Source organism: Panthera leo, chromosome B1 (genome assembly GCF_018350215.1).
Source record: "Panthera leo isolate Ple1 chromosome B1, P.leo_Ple1_pat1.1, whole genome shotgun sequence".
In the NCBI taxonomy this organism is placed as follows: domain Eukaryota; kingdom Metazoa; phylum Chordata; class Mammalia; order Carnivora; family Felidae; genus Panthera; species Panthera leo.
This window is the reverse complement of record NC_056682.1, coordinates 63,473,360-63,490,996: the sequence shown is the minus strand read 5'-3', so window position 1 is coordinate 63,490,996 and position 17,637 is coordinate 63,473,360. Positions and strand designations below refer to the sequence as shown.

Genomic DNA, 17,637 nt, shown 5'->3' with positions numbered 1-17,637 from the left:
TTTTTTGTAATGCCAGTATTGGCCTTCTTTACTGCCCTTGAACTCTGCATTGGTTATCAGTTCATTGCCAAACACATCCCTGAATATAACGCTTTATGATAAACCACCCAGGAATTCCTAGAAGCATTTTGCCTTTAGGGTATGATACTAAGCCTCCCCAACAGAGGGTGCTGAAGAGACAATGCAAGAGGAAGAGGCTTCTGGAAATTCTCAGCACAGGTAGGGGAGACAGTTGGGTGTTTGCCTTGTCTGGATGGAGCCTGCCCAAGCCATGTAACCAGAACATGATCCCTCACGACCTTGCAGCTTGGCCTGGTGATAACTCGTCCTCTCTTGAAAACCTTCACTCACCCACCCCCATTCCCAGCGCATCCTACATCTGGAAAGCCTTCTGCCCCTGCTAACATCAAGACCCCCACTGCATGCCCACACCACCTGTTGCCAATCGTCTGCTCCCCACCTGCATGCACCTGGAGGACTGCCTGATGTCTGCCTACAACTCCACTCCTGCCAACTTGCCTGCTGTTAGGTGGCCACAGCACACTTTATCCAAGAAGCCTGAACTCCTTCCAAACATGTCTTTCCTTGAGTATTCCCCCTCAGCCCTTATGTACTATATAAAGTTTCCTCTGTCTTATAGTTACTCTTTATTAGAGTTACAAATTCTTATATCAAAATTCCTCTTTAACCTACTATGCGGTTTCTATCTCCCAGTTAGACCCAGACTGTTACAGACTCTTTGAAGTAGTTTGGTCTACTAAACTCCACTCCTAACACCATTTTTCTCAGAGGAATATGTCACTTCTTCACTCCTTGGAAACACCCACTTTATGAATGCTGAACATTGGGCAGATAGAATAACTTCCATAGGGGTCTGCAATAGATTCAAAACCAGATCTTAAATGACTAAAGAATTTCCTTCAATTCCTCGCTGAGTAAACAGTAAAGGATGAATTACAAATACAGAGCAAATCATTTTCTATGAAAGGCAAAACACAGAGATGAAATGAGACATCCAAAAACATAATCAAGCTTTGAGTCTAAGTTTTGTAACTTTCACTATAACCTGAACTGAGATGATACACCTTCATACTATGTAAGCATGTTTACTTTTGTTAGTGAGGTACATGTGACATGTGACATTATATTACTTTCAAGTGTACAACATGAGAATTCGATATTTTTATATATTGTGAAATGATCACAAGTCCAGTTAACATCCATTTCCATACATGGTTACAAATATTTTTTCTTGTGATGAGAACTTTTAAGGTCTACTCTCTTAGCAATGTTCAAATATGCAATACAGTATTATTACCTATAGTCATCATGCTGTACATTACATCTCATTAATTATTTATTTTATGACTGGAAGCTTGCCCTTTTGGACAAACTTCATCCATTACGCCCATTCCTCACCTCCTACCTCTGGCAACCACCAATCTCTTCTGTGTATCTATGAGCTCAGGGTATTGGGGGGGGGGGTGGGTTCTGGTCTAAGGTGTTTTTTTTTATATTTACATATAAATAAGATCATATGGTATTTGTCTTTCTCTGATTTATTTCAATTAGCATAGTGTCCTCAAGATCCAGTCATGTTATTGCAAGTGGTGGGATCGCCTTCTTTTTATGGTTGCATAATATTTCATTTTATATATATATATATATATGTGTGTGTGTGTGTGTGTGTGTGTATATATGCGTGCTTGTGTGTGTGTATATATGTATATATATATGTGTGTATATATATATATGTATATATATGTGTATATATATATGTGTGTGTATATATATGTGTGTGTGTGTGTGTGTGTGTGTGTGTATACACACACACACACACACACACACACACACATATATATCCCACATTTTCTTTATCCATTCATCCATCGATGGGCATTTAGGTTACTTCCGTATCTTAGCTATTGTAAATAATGCTGCAATGAACATAGAGGTAGAGATGTCTTTTCATGTTAGTGTTTTCGTTTTCTTCAGATAAATATCCAGAAGTGGAATTTCTGGATCTGTAGGCATGTTTATTAACATGCCATACATTCCAAGGGAGCACTCAGGGTCTGTTTCTTTCTTCTCTAAACATTCTATCGCCATGCTTCAGAGATTTGATCTTTCACTCTGAAGTGTTAACAGCTAAAAAGTTAAAACAACCTTCTTCACCCACACCAATCTCTCTCTCTCTTTCTCACACACACACACACACACACACACACACACAGAGTTTGGTACATCTGAGTTCTAGCTGCATTTGTTCCTACATCCTATCATTTTTTTCTTCTCTCATTTGCAAATGCCACTATTACTTTTGAAAATCAGGTTATAATTCACTAAATTCAAAAATGTCTTAATTATAGGTCCTGCAGCCTTCTTAATCTATACCTCTTGAACAATTATCTGGGTTTTTTTCCATATTTGCCATGCCAACAGGTCTAAGATTAGAATTTACATTAGCAGTTCCCCAGCCCATGAGTTCCAAACTAAGAAGAGAGAACCTACTGTTACATTAACTTTTGACAGAAAATAACATCCTGTGGCAAATACCTTTAAATCAAATTTGTCATGCTCCAGAGGGCCCATTTCTTTCAAAAGTGCAAAATTCAGAAGGGCAAGGAATAGAAATAAGAAGGTGTGATCTTGAGTGTGAAATATTCAGCTGTGAATTACTACATTAAATGTTCCTACATTTCAAAGCAAATGAAAATTCTCTAGTAATCAACTGGTAGTCACAAACTAGTATGTATCTTATTAATTAATCTCTTAACAGGAATGACACAAAATATGAAGTCTGACCACACTAGTCTAGTTATTGTTTGATCTGCTTTTCTTGAACTTGTTAAAGAACATATCAGAAAAAATTCAGTATAGGAGAAAAAATGATAAGAGAGTTTGTTAGAAAACACAGGCTGAGTCAAGCCCTAGAAGATACTATCAACTGGGAAATATTGAATGCATTTTCAGCAAGACTTATGATGTTACAAACTGAAATCAAGTTACCTGAAAGGCACCAGATGTAGAAATTGAAAAACTTATTGCAAGGAATGTCAAAAACTGAAAAATAATATTAAACAAAGTGGAGCCATGCATAATTCCTGTTAATATATTTATCATCAATCACCAGTTTCATATCAATTGCAGGTCTCTGGTTCCTTCAAAGTTCTCTACAATTTCTGATTTTTCGTCTTTATTTTTTTTTAACTTTCTGAAATTTTACTGTTGTAAAAGTTTCCACAGAGCCTGTGGTAGCCTGTTTTGAAGATGTTGCTGTCCATTCATTATTTTCTCTTTGATCTATTCATATAATCTTTTTCCACCAAAGCTTATCTCCTTACATCATTTAGAAGCAATTGTTTGGCATTCTTTCCAGCGATCTCCTGAACTGCTCTAAAACCAGCCCCTCTCCCCATTGCTATTTCCATGATCCTAATACAGGCTTTCATCATCTTCTGCTCTAATGATTCCAGTAGATTCCAAACTTGTCTCTCTGGTTTCCCTGGTGCAATAGCTAACCCTCTTTCTTGAGGATGAACCAAGTGTAAAGACTTTCGTTCTACCAGATATCGAGGCTTATTATAAAGTTGTGATAATTAAGAAAATGTGGGAGTGCCTGGGCTCAGTCAGTTGAGCGTCCCACTTTGGCTCAGGTCATGATCTCACAGCTTGTGAGGTTTTTTTTTTTCAATATATGAAATTTATTGTCAAATTGGTTTCCATACAACACCCAGTGCTCATCCCAAATGGTGCCCTCCTCAGTACCCACCCTCCCCTCCCTCCCACCCCCCATCAACCCTCAGTTTGTTCTCCATTTTTAAGGGTCTCTTATGCTTTGGCTCTCTCCCACTCTAACCTGGTTTGAGCCCTGTGTTGGGCTCTGTGCTGACAGCTCAGAGCCTGGAGCCTGCTTCAGTTTCTGTGTCTCCATCTCTCTCTGCCCCCTTCCCACTCACTCTGTCTCTCTCTCAAAAGTTAATAAAAACATTAAAAAATTAAGAAAGGAAAAAAAAAATATGGCATTAGTGCAGCAATAGAGAAGTAAACCAATGAAGCAGAATAAGGAGTCCAAGAATGGACCCACACATCCTGAGCACTTGATTTATAACTAAGATGTCATGGCAAGGCAGTGGAGAAATAATGTCCTTTGCAATCAATGATTCTGGAAGAAGTATGCATTCATATGGAAAATAGTGAAGTCACAGCTTTAACTCATACGCAGATAAGAATCATACCTTGTATGTTATACACTTATGGTGAAAGACAAAGCTGTAAAGCTTTTAAGAGCTCATAGGAGACTTCTTTGTGTCTTCAGGATAGGAAAAATTTTCTTAAATAAGACATAAAAAGCAATCAAAAGAGAAGAAATTAGATCTATTTAAGTATATTAAAATTAAGAACTTATAATTCATCAAAAGATACATATTAAGGGATGTCTGGGGGGGGTTCAGTTGGTTAAGCATCCGACTCTTGATTTCAGCTCAGGTCATGATCTTACAGTCGTGATACTGAGTCTTGCATCAGGTTCCACACGGAGCATGGAACCTGCTTAACATTCTCTTTCTTCCTCTCCCTCTGCACCTCTCTCTGTTCATGCTCTCTTTCTCGCTCTATCTCTCAAAACAAATAAATAAACATTTTTAAAAGATACATATTAATAGAGTGAAAAACAAAACAAACAAACCCAAGAATGGGAAAAGCTACTGTAACATGTAAAATGAGACATTTATATGCAAAACATGTTAAAAACAAAACAAAGCAAAACCCTACAAAACATTAGAAAAAGTCACAAACATTAGAAAAAAAGGACGGAAGGGGTGCCGGGGTGGCTCAGTCAGTTAAGTGTCCGACTTTGACTCAGGTCATGATCTCTTGGTTCTTGGATTCAAGCCCTGCGTCGGGCTCTGTGTTGACAGCTCAGAGCCTGGAGCCTGCTTGGGATTCTGTGTCTCCCTCTCTCTCTGCCCCTTCCCCATTCATGCTCTCTCTCTCTCTCTCTCTCTCTCTCAACAGTGAATTAACATTAGAAGAAAAAGAAGAAAGGAAAAAGGACAGAAGACTTGAACAGACACTTCATAAAAAAGAAACTGAATGGCTAAAAATATGTGAAAGAATGCTCAGCCTCATAAATAATGAGAAAACGCAAACGTGAGTCAGAAGGAGATTCCACTACACATCTGCCAGATTGGCAAAAACGACTGACTACTGCACTGACAGTATCAGGTGCTGACAAGGACACGGAGCACTGAGAACACCCACACCGCTTGCAGTAGGCAAAATGGTCATGCCACTTTCGGAAATATTTTGGCCTCTTCTCCTGAATTTGAAGATATGCCTCTCTTATGACCCAAAAAAGGCACCCTCTTGAGAAACTTGTATGCATGTGCAGGAGGAGGTACGTAAGGACAGCCACAGCTACATTGCTTATAATGATCCACAGGATGGAAGCTACTGATGTATCTTAACAGTACATTGTCTAGTGTGTTCATACATGGAAGACCACCTGTCAATGAAATTGAATGAACTACAACTACACAAAGCAAGTAATAGCATTAAGCGAAAGAAGCAAGATGCAAAAGAGTATATACAGAATGACTTCATTTATAGAAAATTCAAAGCAAGCAAAACTGTAGTGTTTAAAGTTACACACATAGGTGGTTAACTCTGCAGAGGTGGTAAAGCTCTAAAGCTACACAAGGACTTGATCATCATTAAGCATTGTGGTCATTTTAACAGGGTAAGTGAAGGGGAAAGTGTGAGGGAGAAAATGAGAATAGTAAGAGAGTTCTGGTGTTCAGGCAAGGCTCCATCTCTGACCTGGGTAGTGGTTACATGGGTATTCACTTTGTAATTGTTCCTGTAAAAAAAAAAATGTTTATTTATTTTTGAGAGAGAGAGAGAGAGAGCATGAGTGGGGGAGGATCAGAGAGAGAGACACAGAATCGGAAGCAGGCTTCAGGCTCTGAGCTGCCAGCACAGAGCCTGATGTGGGGTTCAAACCCACAAACTGTGAGATTATGACCTGAGCCAAAGTTGGACGCTTAACTGACTGAGCCACCCAGGTGCCCCTATAATTTTTCAATAAATGGTACCTTTAGGTTTTGCATACTTTTCTCTACATGGGCTTTACTGTACAGTATAACCAGATTGGAAAAAAAAATGTTTCCACTAGATAAATGTGAATCAAAGTACATAACCTTATTCCTTATAGATTCCATTGGATCAATTACCTTTAGCTCAGAAAATACTTGCTCCCACTAGAATTCTTTTGATTTACTTATCTTGTAGTCTTTGCATTTTTATAGGCTAGAAATGCTTCTCTATACCTCTAAATTTGGCTCTCAGAAACTTTTCATTATGGAGACTAACTATTGTCATGGGAATGATATCCAGATAGAATCTAGACATGCTATAATAAAAAAAGAAAAAAGTCAAATAACTGGGAATATTTTAAAGCCAATGGGAAGGATAACAATTGGCAGTATCTTACCGACAACAGTGAGAAAACCCAAAACCCTAAGGGCTACAGGCTGCTGTCCTGCCTGTGACCAGAGCACTGGTGGCCTAGATTGCCCATTCCTGCTCTTTCTTGTTCTTTTCAATTCTCTCTATGTAGCTGATATATTAAATTAAATTTATCTGGGTGGCTCAGCCAATTAAGCATCTGAGTTCAGGTCATGATCTCACAGTTCATGAGTTTGAGCCCCTAGTCCAGCTCTGCGCTGACAGCTCAGAGCCTAAAGCCTGCTTCGGATTCTGTGTCTCCCTCTCTCTCTGCCCCTCCCACCTCACGTTCTGTCTCTCTTTCTCTCAAAAATAAATAAACATTAAAAAAATTATTTTAAATTTTGTATTATTCTGTTGCTGCTGCTACTGCCACCTTATAATTGTGTAGCTTATTATCCAGTAATTTCTTCACTGAACATCGAGTTGCTGGTCAAACACAAGACACCGCTGGGTACTGCTCCTCAGAAGCTTTGCCTATCATAGGCATAGTTACTTCATTATCCCTTATAATCTCCAACAATTTTCCAGGGTAAGCAGTGGATATGTTGCTATTCATTGTTTGAGCGTTTTTTTAATTGGATTTTTTATTAGTTACCTTTTGCTATGAATAACTCACCCCAAAACTTAGTGAAGCAACCTTTATGAAGCTCCAATTCTGCAAATCAGCTAGGCAGCTTCCTCTGGTTTGGGCTAGTTCAGCTAATTTTAGCTGGGCTCACTAGTGAGTCAGCCAGCAACTGGCTGACCTAGGATGGCCTCACTCACTCATTGTCCGGACAGGATGACAGGACAACTGGGCCACACATATTTCATCATTCTACAGGCTAACTCAGGCTTCTTCACGTGACGGTAGCAGAGTTCTGAGAGCAGCAAAAGCACATGCCAAATGTGCAAGCATGTTGCAAGTCTCTGTGTATGTCACATTTGCTAAAGTCCCTTGTTCAAAGCAAGTCACATGGTCCAGCCCAGAATCGGTGTGGGAGGATATAAGCAAAGGGTGTGAATGTAAAAGATGATAAATCTATGGCCATCTTTGCCATCCACTGCAGCCCTAGAATGCCTCTCCTAAGATCACACTGGTAGTATGTGGCAATCGAAGCACAGCTCATGGCCCCTCACTTGTAGTTCAGTGTTCTTTCCATCAGGGCAAACAAACAGAAGGAAGAGGGGAAGCTAATGGAGGTAGAAATTGGGGAGGGTGTGCAGGGGAAGATGATAAGGAAGTCACACAGGGTAATTCAGATCACAAAGCTTACTCAGTTAAAGTGGTGATGGTGGTGAAATTAACTGAGCAATCGCCACATGTTGCTTTGTTTTATGCAATACTAACCAATTTTAGAATGTTCTCATCATCAACAACATAAATGTGAAAAGCATTGATCCACTCGTCCCATCTTCTTATATCTCCTCACGTCTTCCCCACCTCCCCAGGATTACCATCTCAACACAACTTTCTGGCCATCGGTCAGGAATCTGCAATTTCCCTTGCAAGTGCACACAACACTTAAGTCAGTTTCACAAAGCAGATGTCCATTAAATTTGGTTGACTAAATGAGAAATAGCACAGAGAATATACTAAAACATCAAACCATTGCCCCCAGGAATATTTATTTTATTAGTACTACTGTAAATGCTGCAAAGAGTGTTCAGCTCTGGCATGCCAAGGGAGTTCCTCATTTGCAACTCTGGTTTTCCATTGTTGTCATTTCATGTGAAGAACATTGCAACTCAGTCCACAGTTTGGAAAGGTCAAGAAGCATTAAAGTACTTGAGGGGATGTGTTTGGCTAGTTTGACTACAACCTGGTTTGGCTCACACTCCTGAACTTACTAGCTCTTCATCTTTGAGCAGGTTGTTAGTACTGAGACTCAGGTTCTTCATCTGTAAAATGAGGATCACAGCGTTTACCTCAAAGACCATGTGAAGGATTGAATAGAATCAATCTGGGGGCACCTGGGTGACTCAGTCCATTAGGCATCTGACTCTTGATCTCAGCTCTGGTTTTGATGTGGGGATCATAGGTTCAAGCCCCACTTTGGGCTTCTCATTGGGCTCCCTGATGGGTCCCACATTGGCCCTGTGCTGGGCTCCGTGCTGAGCATGAAGCCTACCTAAAAACAAACAAAAAAACCCCCAAAAAACCAAAAAACAAAAGAATCAATATGTAGGTAGCATGCATAGCACAGAGCTAATTGTGGATACTCTTTATATGATCATCTCTACTATTACTAATAATAGAAATCATTATAAGACAAATAATTTATTGTTTCACAGATTGAGATAATAGGGGAAACTGGGAGATCTATTTCTAAGGAATTCCCAGATTTTCTTTTTTTGTTGGTTTTCGAAAGTTCATTAAATCCCATTTACAGCAAACCAGAGAAGCCATTTCCTGATGTCCTCTCATGTATTAATTAATTTGCTCAGACCCTTGTCTACACTACCTGCAGCTCCCTTTCCCTATTCAGAGGACAGATGTTATTGACCTTCCTTCACTCCCATCAGGAAACTGCTCTGCCTTCTTTCTAGAGTCTCTGACCATCTTTCTATGTATATTTAAAAGCACCACAGGGATGGAAAAAAATCAGGCTGATAAAGATGCAGCCTAGTCCTTTATTAAAAAAAATAAAGCCATCTTTCTGAATAAAGATTAGAGATTTCAGTGCTAATATCCTTCTTGAAAAAAATCATGTTTCAATGCAGATAAGGAAGAAAGGCAAACTCTTTGCAACAACAAATCTTATTCTTCATTGGGCCCTCATTGTTTCATAAACAATAATACGCACACATTAGGAGGAGAATATCTTGTTGAAACAATAAATGGCCCCTTAGGACCTCAAAGTGCTTTGAGGAAATTGCTATTAATTTTTCTAATCACCCTGTAGCAATAAAAATCTCAATTCACAGAATTAAATTGAGATCTCAAGAGTCAAGTGGCAAATGCATAGTAAAGAGGTCCCCCAGTAGTCTACTTTCTGAAAATATTTTGGTCATTTTCATGAAGGGTTATCATGAAAAATGAATACCAACAGTTCAAAAACTTTGTCAGCTATTCTGAAGAAAAGTTTTCAAAGAAACCAGGCAAGTCTGACTTTCCTTTCAGGATTACTTGAAGAACTGGCTGAGATGGATCAGAGGGGAAAAAATGTGAAAAAAATAAAGCAGAATATGCAAAAAGAAAAAAAGAAGTCTGCTAAGAGCTGGCTGTGTCCTCCTAAAACATAAGTAATAGGTATGATTTCATTCGGAGATGTGGATTCAAAGGATCTTTCATATAAAATTGTTTGGAGTACACCAAAAAGTCTACTCTGATTAAAACTCTTTTCTCCAACAGTTCCTACTGGGATTTATCATTCATTTAGATTAACTCACCAGCTCCTATGATAATCACTCATATCTGGGAGTGGTACCACAATAAGTCACAATTACTGCAAATATTTTAGTGTAAATTAATTCATCTAAGGAAAACTAAGCAGACTAGATTTTTTTATTTCAAAGAGTATAGATTCAGAGCATATCTGCTGGGACATCACAATGGTGAGTCCTGAGCAAGCAAGGGACAGAGGACATGTTGTTGATGTAGGACAGAATGCTCAGGCTATAGTTAGACCACTTTCTCTATGCCTCAACTTCCTCCTTGTAAAAGAGGAATGATTCTGTCCTGCTTAGCTCTCAGAGTCACTGTGAAAATCAAATTCAATAATATTCTGAAACACTCAAGTGTTTCATTCAAATATAAAAAAAATAAAGAAAGAATGGGTCCTAGAAGTGTGGCAAGGGTTATAAGGACAAAAAACATTCAGATGGGATAAGAGTAATGATAAAAATAAATGACTACATAGATAAATAACATAAGAAATGTCGGTTACTAAGTTTTGCTTGAAATCACTCCTGGAAAACAGTGTAGATATTTTTTATTCAAGGACATAAAATAAGGATAAAAATAAGACAAGTTGCTGCATAAAATGAAGATTTTCTAACATTTATAAAAAAACCCTGGAGACATGAAAGTCAGTCTCTTTCCTTGATCTCTCCTTAAATAAAAGGCAATTGCTAAAAAAAGAAAAAAAAAGTAGTAGATTTTCAAGCCCTGATGTGCACAGATGCCCATGAGATCTGAAATGAAAAAAACAAAACAAAACAAAACCTCTTAAACCATAGTCTTAGATAGATTTCATTATTTATATGTATGTTTGTAAATCCAGATTAAAAAGGTGTAAAAAACACACTGGACTATTATAGTGTTTCCTTCAGGGAGAAAGGTGAGGCTGGGGAAAGCTGGGAAGGAGGACTTTCTTTACACTTTTGTAATATTTGAAAAATCTCTAATCATATATTTTATGACTTTTTAAAAAATAGCATGATAGATATTATGATAGACATATGCAGTTTCTAACCATGGGAGATGGGACCCGCTGAGACTTAATAACTAAGCAGGAATCAGTCAGACAGAATAGCAGAGGAAAGGCACTTACGACAGAGAATTAGCATGTGCAAAGGCACAGGGGTCTAGGAGGAGGAGAGGTATTCATTATGTGTGGTAGTTTGGTAAAAGCAAATCCTAGGTGGATATGGTAGAAGAGTGGAGGGTGATGGTAGAAGGCTGATCGTGGGGCCTGTGTAAGATGTTAAGGAATTTGAACTGTATTCTGAGCCACTCGGAAGCCATTGATGGATTTGGGGCGGGGGGGGGGGGGGTTGGGGAGGGTGGATAACATGCTGCAGTTTGTGTTTCAGGGAGATGTCACTGAAAACAGTGTAGACAATGAATGGAGTAGAAGAAAAAACAATTAGGAAACACTATGAGCAAGGAAAGAGTTGTCAACGCTCTTAACTAAAACCATGGAAAGGAATCAAGAAACTATTGGTTATTTGCAACCAATGGAGATGAAAGTGGAGGTGCAGTCAAGAGGTAAGGCTTTAATAATCAGCATTTCCTGGGATGCCTGGGTGGCTCCGTCAGTTAAGCATCTGACTTCACCTCAGGTCATGATCTCGGGTTCGATAGTCCGATTGCTGCATGGGGCTCTGTGCTGAAAGCTCAGAGCCTGTTTTGGATTCTGTGTCTCCCTCTTTCTGCCCCTCTCCTGCTCGCACTTCCCCGCCCCCTTTCAGAAATAAACACTAAAAAATTAAAAAAAAAAGAATCAGCATTTCCCAATTCCATTATTCATGTTCTCCATCACAATCTAAGAAAAACCCACTATTATCTTTTACTCAGTAATTTTTATTGACTCACATTAAGCCTCATGCTAAGCAGAAAAATAATAGGTTTGATACACTGTGCTTTTCTACTACACCTTAATATAAGCACATATAAATTAAAATTAAAATGCATCTAAGTCTTCTTAAATACCAGCAATGAAAACTATACCACACTTTAGGACACATAGGATCAATTGCTTCCATTTCTAAAACCCTATAAGTCTATGCTATTTAACCAAAAGCTTCCTTTGAAATTTGAGCCCCCAGAATGTTATAAGCATTTTGTCCAAGATTTAGCTTAGACTGAGTATGGTCTCCAGATCTAGTAACTCAGAACTGCAAATTCTCAGACCCTACTAAAGCAGAAATTCTTAAGGTACAAGGGACTAATCTATGTTTTAAGAAACTTCCATGTGAATTTGATTCCCCTACCTAAAGTCTGAGAACCACTGCTTTGGGCCATGCACAAGATTTCTCCAGCAAAGAAACTGAGGCAATCAGGAGAATGTAGGTAGGATCATTTCCAACTCAGTGCTCTTACATCTAATAACATCTATTATTCTTTTTTTATTATCCAGATCCATACTGTGCCTTTTAGAACCATGCTCAGTTCATTGACAACCATTAAATAGATCAATTGAGGATAATGATGCATTTGTGGTTTTCTAGATCTCTAGTGTACCACTTCTCAAATTCTCATACCACAGTTACTACCTTCATAATTCTGCTCCAACCATGCATCACATATTGTACACACATATTATTTACTTAACGTTTTTCCTTAAATAAATTCCCTTTTTTATTTTAATAAATTAAAGGACAAATTTATATTACTACCATCACCAGAAAGTACCACTTGCTGTGAGTAAAAGCTAACTGCAAAGAAGAATACAATGTCAGATTCTACCCTTATTTGTCAAAAGTTATGCTCTGATGACATGATACTCTATGTATAAAACCCAAAAACTGCACCAAAAAAATTGCTATAACTAATACATGAACTTATCAAAGTCACAGAATATAAAATCAATGTGTAGAAATCTGTTGCATTTCTATACACCAATAATGAAACAGCAGAAGAAGAAATCAAGGAATCAATCCCATTTGCAATTGCCCCAATAACAATTAGATACCTAGGAATAAACCTAACTAAAGAGGGAAAAGATCTGTACTCTAAAAACTGTAGAACACTTATGAAAAAAATTGAAGAAGACACAAAGAAATGGAAAAGCATTTCATGCTCATGGATTGGAAGAACATTGTCAAAATATCTATACTACCCAAAGCAATCTATACATTAATGCAATCCCTTTCAAAATACCACCAGCATTTTTTACAGAGTTAGAACAAACAATCCGAAAATTTGTATGGAACCACAAAAGACCCCAAATAGCCAAAGCAATCCTGAAAAAAAAAGCAAAGCTGGAAGTATCATAATTCCAGATTTCAAGCTATATTATAGAGCTGTAGTCATCAAGACAGTATGGTACAAGTGCAAAAGCAGACACATAGAAACCCAGAAATGGACCCACAACCATATGGGCAACAAATCTTCAAAAAAGCAGGAAAGAATATCCAAAGGAAAAAAGACAGTCTTTTCAACAAATGATGTTGGGAAAACTGGATGGCGACATGCATAAGAATGAAACTGAACCACTTACTTACACCATACACAAAAATAAACTCAAAATGGATGAATGACCTAAATGTGAGATAGGAAACCATCAAAATCCTGGAGGAGAACACAGGCAGCAACCTCTTTAACCTCAGCCGCAGCAATTTCTTGCTAGACACATCACCAAACACAAGGGAAACTAAAGCAAACATGAACTATCGGGACCTCATCAAGATAAAAGCTTCTGCACAGTGAATTAAACAATCAACAAAACTAAAAGGCAGCCTATGGAGTGGGAGAAGATATTTGCAAATGGCACATCTGATAAAGGGTTAATATCCAAAATCTATAAAGAACATATCAATTTCAACACCCCAAAAAACAAATAATCCAGGTAAGAAATGGGCAGAAGACATAAATAGATACTTTTCCAAAGAAGACATCCAGATGGCTAATAGACACATGAAAAGATGCTCAATATCATTCATCATTAGGGAAATATAAATCAAAACCATGGTGAGATATCACTTCATACCTGTCAGAATGTCTAAAATTTATAACACAAGAAACAACAGATGTTGGTGAGGATGTGGTGAAAGGAGAAGCCTCTTGCCCTGCTGATGTGAATGCAAACTGGTACAGCCACTCTAAAGAACAGTATGGAGGATCCTCAAGAGACTAAAAATAGAACTACCATACAATCCAGCAATTGCACGATTAGGTATTTACCCAAAGGATACAAAAACCCAGATGGAAGGGGTACATGCACCCCAATGTTTAACAGCCTTATCAACAATAGCAAAACTATGGAGAAAGCTCAAATGTCCATCAAATGATGAATGGATAAAGAAGATGTGATATTTATACAATGAGATCTTACTCAGCCATCAAAAAGAATGAAATCTTGCTATTTGCAATGACATGGTTGAAGCTAGAGTGTATCATGCTAAGCAAAATTAGTCAACTGGAGAAAGACAAGTACCATGTGATTTCACTCATATGTGGAATTAAAGAAACAAAACAGATGAATATGTGAAGGGGGTGGAAAGAAGAGCAGGAAACAAACCACAAGTGACTTGTAACAATAGAGAACAAACTGAAGATTGTTGGAGGGGAGGTGAGTGCAGGATGGGCTAAATGGGTGATGGGTATTAAGGAAGGCACCTGTGATGGGCCCTGGGTGTTGTATATAAGTGATGAATCACTGACTTCTACTCTGGAAACCAGTATCGCACTGTATGCTAACTAAAATTTAAATTAAAAATAAAATAAAATAAAACAGGACCAAAAAAAAAAAAAAAAAAAAGGAAAGAAAGAAATTGCCTGATTATTGTTAGTTAAGTAATTTGCCTGATAGATCCCCGAAATCCTCAAAAACAAAAAAAAAAAAAAAGAAAAAGAAAGAAACAAACCATATTTTAAGGTTTATTTACCTAAAAATAAATTTGCTCATAAGGACTGCATTCCTTTATTACCAAGGATGGTTAGCCTATATTAGAAGAGTGTTCAAGTTTCATACCTAACTTGATGTACTCTGGATAGAAAAAGCATTAAAATGGATTTAAGGTTTTCAACATGTGATTCAGTATTAGTTACCTATATGAGCATGAACCCCCCAAATCATTCCATTCTGGCAGTGATTCCTATCCCATACTTCAGGAAATGCTAGTTTAAACCATAAGTACAAGCTAGATAAACTCTGAGAATGCAGATTTAGAACAGGAAAGTTCTAAAAATAAAACCTTCATATTTAAGAAGTGAACCTAAAAAGAAAAGCAAACAAGGGTGACTAGAACCTGGCCTGAACTGAGAAGCAGGACCTAAAAGGGCCAGAGAAAAGCTAGACACAGAATTGCCACTGAACCCAGGAGAGAAGGAATTTAGGAAAAGAAAGCACCAGCAAGAATGAATGATCTAGCACAAACATCTGCCTTCCAACCAACCCTAAACCCAAACAATGACATAAATAATTTTATTTTGTAAAAATCCATGTATTTTGTAAAAGTACTACCAATGGAACAGGAATTTTAAGAAATTCCTGAAAGAGATAATTCCTTTTCCTTTCTCTCTCTTCCAGCTATCACAGCTGCCACAAGGAAAGAAGGCTAAAGGGAAGAAGGCGGTCTTGGACCCTGCTGTCAGGAAGAAGCCAGAGGCCAAAAAAGGTGGTCGGTCCCTTGTTAAAACAAGGGACAGGACATCCAGCCTCAAAGGGACTTCACTCTGTGAAATGTCCCCTCTGTATCTGGTTGCAATGGCAAAGGCTCTTCCCTTTAAACATCTGAAAATTCCTTCTGTCATTAACCAGTTCACCTAGGCCTTGGACCACCAAACAGTTATTCAATTGCTTAAGTTCATCTACAGATTCAGACCAGAGACCAAGCAAGAGAAGAAGCAGGAAATTTTGGCCTGAATTGAGAACAAAGTTGCTAGCAAAGGGGATGACCCCATTAAGAGGCCACCTGTTCTTCAAGTGGGGGTTAATACTGTCCCCACCTTAATGGAAAAGAAGTCTCAGCTGATAGTGATTTTACATTCTGTGGACCCCACTGAGCTGGTTGTCTTCCTGTCTGCCCTGTGTCATAAGGTGGGTGTTCCCCATTGCATTATCAAGAGGAAGGCCAAGCTGGGCATCTGGTCCACAGGAAAACCTCACACAGGTTCACTCAGAAGACAAAGGAGGTCTGTCCAAGCAGGTGGAAGCTATGAGGACCAATGACAATGACAAATATGATGAGATCCACCATCTCTGGGGAGGCATCGTCCTGGGTCCAAAGTCAGTGGCTTGTGTTGCTGAGCTGGAAAAGGCAAAGGCTAAAGAATTGGCACCAAATCAGGCTAAGCGTGCACTGCTGAGTCGTCCATACGTAAAGGTAATATGAGTTCATTTTCAGCCAGTATTGGAAGGAAGGAAGGAAGGAAGGAAGGAAGGAAGGAAGGAAGGGAAAGAGAGAGAGAGAGACAAAGAGAGAAAGAAAGAAAGAAAGAAAGAAAGAAAGAAAGAAAGAAAGAAAGAGAAAGAGAGAAAGAAGGAGAGAAAGAAAGAGGAAGAAAGGAAGGAAGGAAGGAAGGAAGGAAGGAAGGAAGAAGGAAGGAAGGGAAAGAGAGAGAGACAAAGAGAAAGAAAGAAAGAAAGAAAGAAAGAAAGAAAGAAAGAAAAAGAAAGGAAGGAAGGAAGAAAGAGAAAAAGAAAGAGAGAGAAAGAAGGAGAGAAAGAAAGAGGAAGAAAGGAAGGAAGGAAGGAAGGAAGGGAAAGAGAGAGAGACAAAGAAAGAAAGAAAGAAAGAAAGATTCCTGAAAGAAAACAGATGACACCAAATGATACATGGAGAAACAAAACCACATGCACGTGTACGCTGAAAGAGGTCCAACAGGTTTAATGATGGTTAATGGCTTTATCAAGGTTTTACCAGGGATTATTTCAACATAGAAAGTCGTACAGACACCTCCTTTGCTCATCTACGTTATAGTAAAAATTAACTACATTATTTACATTGTAATAAAAGTTCCATAATAACTAAACAGTATTTGTGATACCTAACAATATATTTTAGTTAAATGGGTGTATTCATTGTCTATTACTGAGTATCAAATTATCCGACAATATGGCCTGTTAAAACAACACCCATTTATTACACCCCAGTCTCTGTAGGTCAGGAATCTGGACGTGACCGAGTCCTCATTGCTTCATGGTCTCTCACAAAGCTGCAGTGAAAGTGTTGGCTCAGTGAATGCAATCTCATCTGTGGGCTCTCCTGGGGAAGCATGTCACTCAATAGTTGTTGGAAGCGTTCAGCTCTTCATTGGCTGTTGGGCGGAGGACCTCAATTCATCGATTGTTCTTTGTCTGGATGTGGCCCTCAGTTTCTTGCCTCGGGGCTTCTCCAACACAGCAACTTGCTTTATCAACACACAAGCCAAAAGAGCAATAGAGGGAGCCTGCTAGCAAGAAAAAAGTCCCAATATTTCATAATCTAATCATTGAAGTGACATTCCCTCAATGTTGCCATAAATAACAGAAGGCAGGGATCATTGGCAGACACTGCAGAAGCTGCCTTACCCAGAAGAGTCCTTCTCACCCAAATAATTACATTTAGTTCTAGATAGACACTAAAATTATATCTAAGCTTTTCATTTTACAGATGAGAAAACTGAGACACAGGGTGATTGTATAACTCACTCAAGTCTAGTCTAAAGTGAGAACCAAGGTCTGCTTAGCCCGTTTTACTGTTTTTTTTTTACCCTACACCATAGCTGCTGCTTTTTTTTTTTTTTAATGTTTATTCATTTTGGGAGAGAGAGAAAGA

At 38.5% G+C, this 17,637-nt stretch overlaps 1 pseudogene; it reads left to right on the top strand.

Annotated features, from left to right (window-relative positions):
- Nucleotides 1-422: 422 nt before the first annotated feature.
- On the top strand, nucleotides 423-17,276 carry LOC122218396 (annotated as a pseudogene).
- Nucleotides 17,277-17,637: the final 361 nt, after the last annotated feature.